The following is a 7527-nucleotide window of genomic DNA, read 5'->3' on the forward strand; positions in this document are numbered from 1 at the left end:
TTCTGCCCTACCGGTCATGTCTACCCGCATCTTGAAGGTACATATTACTGGGGATATTTCTAGCTACCAAAAACAGAATTTGCAGCAAAGTATCTTAAACAAGGAAAATTACTCTGCCCCGTGCTCTCAGTTCAAGGCAAACTGACTTTTTTGTTGTTGTTTTGTTTTGCTTTTTGAGACAGGATTTCTCTGTAGTTGTGCATCCTATCCTGGAACTAGCTCTTGTAGACCAGGCTGGCCTCGAACTTACAAAGAGATCCACCTGTCTCTGCCTCCAGAGGGCTGGGATTAAAGGCGTGCACCATCACTGCCCAGCTGCAAACTGACCTTTTCACTTTAAGTACAGTGTTTACGACAGGCTGTTTCCAGCTTTGTCCCCTACCACTATGAGTCTGTTGGACATTTTATTTAAGATTTTTCTCCACATAATTGCAAAATGTTTTCATGGAGGACGAAAGTGGGTTATCATACAGCTGTGGCCAGATGTGGGAGGACTGGACTATCCTCCGGCCTACCTCTTGAATAAGAAACTTTCATCTTGATCTAAGCTCCCTTTGCTATTCCCATTTTCAAACTACCAGCCCTCATTCTTTCAGGCAGTTACGGAGGTGGTCAGTAGGCGCACCAAGGCAAGTAATTTCACAGGAGACAAAAGCTGGAGAGTAGGAGACAGGGGAGGTCACTATGCTGATTTCTTTCTTTCTTTCTTTCTTTTTTTTTTTTTGAGAGCTCCCAAAACCTCGCACAAATGTGAAAGAAAGCAGTAATCTAAAATCTCCTGGTGTTCGCAGATCAGTTGTATTCATCTCTAACAAATGCATTTTCTATTTTCAAATTTACAAATTGAATCAAGTTTGGAGCTGCCGCTACATCAGTTATTTTCCTTCAGCCGATCTGTTTCCATCCGCCGGCATGACAACTTTATTGGTAATCATTCCACATTATAGGGAGCAGATGTTTGAGATGCTGACCATGAAGAGAAGAAAAATAAACCAAGGAGGGTAGGTTATAAAGAGGAAAGTAAGCGAAAAAGTAGAATCTGTTGAGGGAACGAAGGAAGGAAGGAAGAAAGGAAGGAAGGAAGGAAGGAAGGGAAGGAAGGAAGGAAGGAAGGAAGGAAGGAAGGAAAGGAAGGGAGGGAGGGAGGGAGGGAGGGAAGGAAGGGAAGGGAGGGAGGGAGGGAGGGAAGGAAGGAAGGAAGGAAGGAAAGGAAGGAAGGAAGGAAGGAAGGAAGGAAAGGAGGGAGAGAGAGAGAGAGAAAGAGAGAGAGCACGCAGGAAAACTAAAGAGAGAGACAGGGTGTATGGAACAGTGACTAATTTGGATTGTCTAATGTGAATGTATTCTGCTAACTAGGTCACTTGCCACTTGAAATGATATTGGCAATACGCCATTGAGAGACAGAGGAAGGAGCAAGGAAGCAGGCATTCTGCGTGTTAGAATCTGTCCCTCCTAACCACAGGGCAGGCGTGTCCCCGTGGAAACACACGCTCACACAGTTCATGGCAGGATTCTGATGGCACTCCTTTTTTTTTTCTTTAGCCCACACTCAGAGATAATTTGCCTAAGAAGCTGTCTAAATATTTAAGACTATTTTTTCCCAGCAACAATTAGCATCAAGCTTATAAAAGGTCAAGGAATTGTCTGTTTTGCTTTGAGACAGGGTCGCTTGGCTATCACCTAGGCGAATTGGAAACTCAAAACCCTCCTGCATAAACCTTCCAAGTCCTGGTGTTTGTCTGTCTGTCTGACTGCTGGCTAGTTGGATCTTGTGTGTTTATAAATGGCTCAGGGGATGGAATCAAGGCCTTTGTGGAGGGCAGGTAAGTGTCTACAACTGAGCTCCAACCCTAAAAAGGAGACTTTTATGTCCTGAGTTTCAAAAGTACTAGAACTTGCAAGTCACGGAATCTTTATAAAGATTTGTTCCTCTGTATAAAAGGTCACATGAGAACAAAGAGGTCACGTATGTCAGAACTGCTTTAGGATTTTGAGATATGCTTTCTTCCTTAAATTGTTCCCTGTGGTCCTTTATTTCCTTAGGTTTTCCTCCCTTTCTATCCTTTGCAAAACCGGGATTGCAAGGACCTTGTACAGGATGCCAGGCAAGCACTCTGCCCCTGAGCTACAGCCCAAGCCTGCTTGCTACTTTCTGTCTTGAGCCAGCAGGGTAAGAGAATCCTGTTGAACGTTTCCCATTGTTGGGACAATCATCATTTTTACTAAACAGATTTTGATTCCTTATTTTTATATCTAAGGTGAAATCAGTAGGTTTCAAAGCCATGCAAAACAAGTGTATACTCCAATGAGCAGAATATGGCAGTCACACTTGCCGTGAACAATGCATCGAGAAACAGGAGTTTCCAGCTCCTCTAGATGCCCCACAAAGTCCCTGAGCTGAGTGGCAAGCCTTTCCTTACTCCACAAGCGTGGCAGGCTCCTGATGAAATTAGACATCTCCTCTGTGCATTTCTTCAGAATTGATTGACCCCAGCCTGTCCATAAACACTGCATTTTGAGTGCTAAACATTCGTATGGCTTACGAGCACCCCACGGTCTAGACTCGCCTTTCCACTATTCCCTTTGCCTTACATTTAGAAGATCTGCAGCCACCAGATGCGCAGCTTCCTGGCAATTGAATCCCATCTTCCTGGGGCAGGCTACACGTTCAGTTGCCCTCCTGCTAGCTGGAGGTTGGGGTCCCCATCAGACAAGAGTTTCCCTCCTTGAAAACTGCAAGGGAAATATATGTAAGTCCCTTGTCTGGTTACTCCAATGGAATGCTTAACAAAGCGATTTTAAAACAGAAAAGTTGATTTGGGCTCACGGCTCTCTGAATACAGTCCAACATGGCAGGGAGGCGTGGCGGCAGGAGGCTGCCAATCACAGGGTGGCGTCCACAATCAGGAAGCAGAGAGAGGTGAATGCTGAGGCTCACCTCACTTTCTCGACTTTATTTAGTCTGAGACCTTAGATCAGGGAATGGCACTACCAAGATTTGAGGTGGCAATGTCTTCCCACTTCAGCTAACCTGATCTTGCTTCCTTGATGATTTTAAGTCCCATCAAGGGGACGATCAAGATGAACCCTCAAAGCATCCTTTGATCAGGAGACAACTGCACCAGCCCAACCTTCTTTCTGTGGTCCGTTAATTTACTGGGGGGTTGCAAAATAGTGCTATTAAAATTCCAGTCATTTTGGCTGAAAACATTCTGTAAACAGGCGCATCTCTTGTCTACCTCTTGACTACCTGGTGATGCAGTTCAAAGGCACAATGCCGCTTTCCTATCCATGCAAATTTTCAGGTAGTAAAATTTCTCCACAGAAGCGGAACCATTCTTTGTTTCTTCAAATCATAAGTTTTCAGCCAATAACAGCTTCTTCTTAAAGCTCAAATGCCCCATCTTTGGACCATAGGGCTATTTTTGAGTTGGTTTCTAGTCCCTTTAGGCCTGGCTTAGTAACTTTCTCTAGATTCTTTGATATCAGGTCTTTCAAGTTTGTTGTAGATTTCATGCCTCAGACATGTATCAAGTCTGTTTTTTCCCCCAAAGTCCTGCTTTCTGTAGTAGGAACTATTAATATAATTCCAAGCCCACAGTCCAGATGTTAATTCTTAGCACTGCTGGGCTAGTTATTGTGCCTGAGGCTCTACCTGTTGCCTACTTGTTGTAGATAAAATTTTACATGTGAAAATGATCAGATTCATATATCTAGTTAAAGTTCAGGACTGTGTATGGTTTTTGCTTTCATTTTTGTTTTATTGTTCTTTTCAAATCTGAATCTCTTTGCCTTCCTCTGAAGATTCCTGCTTAAACGGGACAACACAGATTAGTACTTTAATCAGTGTGGATTATGATAACAACATACTCTAAAATGATTAGATTATAATCAATTAAAATTTACTTTTCACACTTCTGGAGGGAGACAAGTTCAAGAAGGCTGTGCCAATAGTTTGGGCATACGGCAAGGGTCCATCTGTTTGTTCCCAGAAGACCTTCTGTGCCCTCCTGTGGTAGAAGGGTGAACCAGGCTTCCCGGGCTCCTCTAAGGAGGGCACTACTCCTACTGAGCATTCTCCTCTCAGGCCGTAACCACTGCACAATGATGCTGCTTGAGGACATTTTGTATAGGTTCCTAGGTCAGCTTACAAATTTGGTGGAAACACAAACACTCATATCATAGTAGATGGAATAGCTCACGATTCGTTTACTTTATGGTACATTATTCGTACAAAAAGATCAGAATAACAATACAAAAACGCCCTTCACTGAACCGCGGGCATTGCTGTCTTGTCTGGGATGCCCATAACAATGTCCCCTATCATCCTCACTTTTGATTTTGACTAGTATTGATCCTTCTGGTAAACTTGATCTTTACCATATCAACCAGCCACCGCAGTCAGGTCTTTCTGATCAACTTAAATACCTGAAATGCATCCTCTAATCAATTCTTCATGAAGAACTAATAAGAACAATATCCTCCTCTCTTTTAAATATTAATGTAAGTATTGTTCTGTCATTGTGCGCTCACATTTTAGCCCTTGGCTCTCTTAGCTATGTTCTTCCATTTTCTTCTAAAATATTGCCAAATCTGATGATAATTTAGTTTTCTAACCCTCCTAAATTACTTGCTGACTCCCAACAGAATACTTTCTTTTTCTGTAAAGCTTACTCATTTTTTCCTGTCAATCTCTTCTGCTTTAGCTTTATAATCCTCTTGCCTCAGAATCCCAAGCACTAGGTTTTAAAGTGTGTCATCATGTCTGGCTCTGGAATGAAATTTTGGTGTTTGCTGTTCTGGGTCAATAGTCTCAGCTATTTGCTCTACTTTTTCAACATGTGGATTCATATTTATTTTTCCTTAGGAAAGTTTTTTTTAATATAGATTATATTTTTTGGTGTCTGTGTTGTCCCTTTTGCCTGTCTTCATTGATGACATCAGTTATCTATGGGTGACTTTTACTGATTTCATTTCTTCTCGTTCAAGTTTTTTAAAATTTGAAACTGGCTTCTTTACGCCCTATATTTCTCTTAAGCCAGAATCTGTGTTATTTTGTGTGTTGTCATTTTTCTTCTGGTTCAGGTTCATTTCTGAAATGATTTTTTCTTTTATTACTAATTATATCCTAGTTCTGTCGCTACCGCCGAGTTTCTGAATTTCATATTAATGTCACCACAGTGTGAATTCTTTTCTTAATGCATTTGAGCTTATATTGAATTAGAAAATTAAGTTTTGATTTGTTCGGTGTACATGGCTTCCTGGTATATGATGGGTTATTTGGCACTTCTTTTCCCTCAGCAATAACTTTGTTGGATGTGCTGGCCCATGTCTGAAAAGCCAGTACTCAAGAGGCAGAAAGATTGCAGGTTCAGAGCCTGCCTAGGCTACCATGAGCCACCCTGTCTCAAAACAACAAACAAACAAACAAAAATCCCAGAACTGGGGATGTAACTTAGAGACAGATCAGTTGCCCATTATGACTGACTAAAGTCAGGAGTTCTGTCTCCAATTCAGAAAAACAACAGAATACTCCCATCCCTGATGTGGGAAGTCCTTCTGTATATGTGTTGCTTTTATTGCTTAATGAATAAAGCTGCTTTGGTTTATGGCAGGGCAGAATATAGCCAGGCTGGAAGAAATAGAGAGAAGAGGCAGAGTCAGGGAGACACCATGTAGCTGCTGAAGGAGGCAGATGCCATGTAGCTGCCCAAGAAGCAAGAGGTTACGAACCACAAACCTCATGATAAAATATAAAATGATAAAATTGGATTAATTTAAGATGTAAAAGCTAGCTAGAAATATGCCCGAGACATCAGCCAAACAGTGCTTTAATTAATATATTTTCTGTGTGATCGTTTGGGTCTGGGCAGCTGGGAAATGGATGAGCTGTCTCCATTTACAAAATGGTGCTGAAATGGACCAACTACATCCACATAAAACCTGAGAGAGCTTAGGAAGTAGTTCTAGACACAGAAGAACAGAGTTAAGCACGATTTCTGGGTAGCAGCACCTTCTTGGGTGGGCTCTGTTTGCTAGAGGCACGCAGAGATTCCTTTAAGAGCCAGTTTCCTGGTTCATGCTGGCAGCATGAACTCTGGCTCTTTCAGGAGGTCCTGCACGTAAATGGGGTTTGTGAGGAGTGTGCTACAAGTTGCTTACTGGCAACATATACATGCTGCATCCCTGGAGCTGGGGCGAGAACATGGCTCACAGAGGCAGTAAACATACCGCCACCATGTTGAACAGGGAAGAACCAATGCAGAGTTGGTCCCAGCCATGCCCATTGGTCAAATGATTACCGATACTCACTAAAGACAGATTCAGACAAAAATAAATCTTTGAATGGGACACAGTATGTTTAATAAATGTACATAGGCTTGGGAGAGGGAAGAAAAACAGTATAGAGTTATAAAAAGAAGTAGTATCTTCAAAGACACAGTAAAAGTAATATAAAAGATTACAGACAGTCATAGACTAAAAGAGTAAAGAAAAATAAGCCCCATAAAGATGGAATATACACAAAGGGTCTGGATTATATTGTGTTTTCTTTGAATTTTTTTGACTGTGAATAAGCTAAGTTCAGAGAGATATTTCATTGTGTGTGCTGCTAAGCTAAACCAACATATATATTTTAAAGAAATCTTGATTTCAAAATTTGAGTCTAAGGATATGCTACTTTGAAAAAGAGGTTTTGCTTTTGTTTCTACAGAATACCAGAACTCGCGGATTCCTTCCAGGGTAGTGTTGTTTGATGGAACAAGACCTCCCCCCCCCCAAAGGAACCTTAAAAATACTTTGCCCAACACACATCAGGAAGCAGTTTGGAGAAAACTACACCCAAATTCCCAAAATGATTGTTTATAAATGTTTGTTTTCATTTAAAAGGGGATATAATATAGAGAGGAATACTTGGTCTATTGATAAAAATTTAAGGTCAATTTGCTACACTGTGTATATATGTTTCTATTCTTGTTTAAGGTATTGTGTTTGTGTGGTTCATTTAAAAATACAATGCATAGTTAAAAGATACAGATTAATAGAGAGTCATCTGTAATATACAGGGATATATTAGGTAGATCATCAACACATCAACACCTCAAAGACCTACAGAATATGGCATTTAGACATTTTTCAGCAGTGAGACGTGTCTGCTTCTGGCAGCACCAATTACTTCAGAGAGGTTGATGGGCATTGAAGAAACTCATTATGGAATTTGCCTTCAGTGTGACAAGGCTAGCCATTTGGGTTAGAAATGACTCTTGCCTGGACTGCTTGATGGTATGCTGTATGAACTGGACATGCAGAAGCCACAGAAAAGGGCCTGTTTACTTACAGCACCCAGGACCTAAGGTCCAGGGGTGTCACCACACACGAAGAACTGAGTCCTCCCCATCAATCTTCCATCAAGAAAACGGCTCTCATGTTTGCCCACAGGACAGTCTGGCAGGGCCATTTTCTCAAACGAGATTCCCTCTTCCCAAATGACTCTAGCTAGCTTGTGTCAAATTGACACAAAACTAGCCA

This window comes from Arvicola amphibius, chromosome 18 (genome assembly GCF_903992535.2).
Source record: "Arvicola amphibius chromosome 18, mArvAmp1.2, whole genome shotgun sequence".
NCBI lineage: Eukaryota > Metazoa > Chordata > Mammalia > Rodentia > Cricetidae > Arvicola > Arvicola amphibius.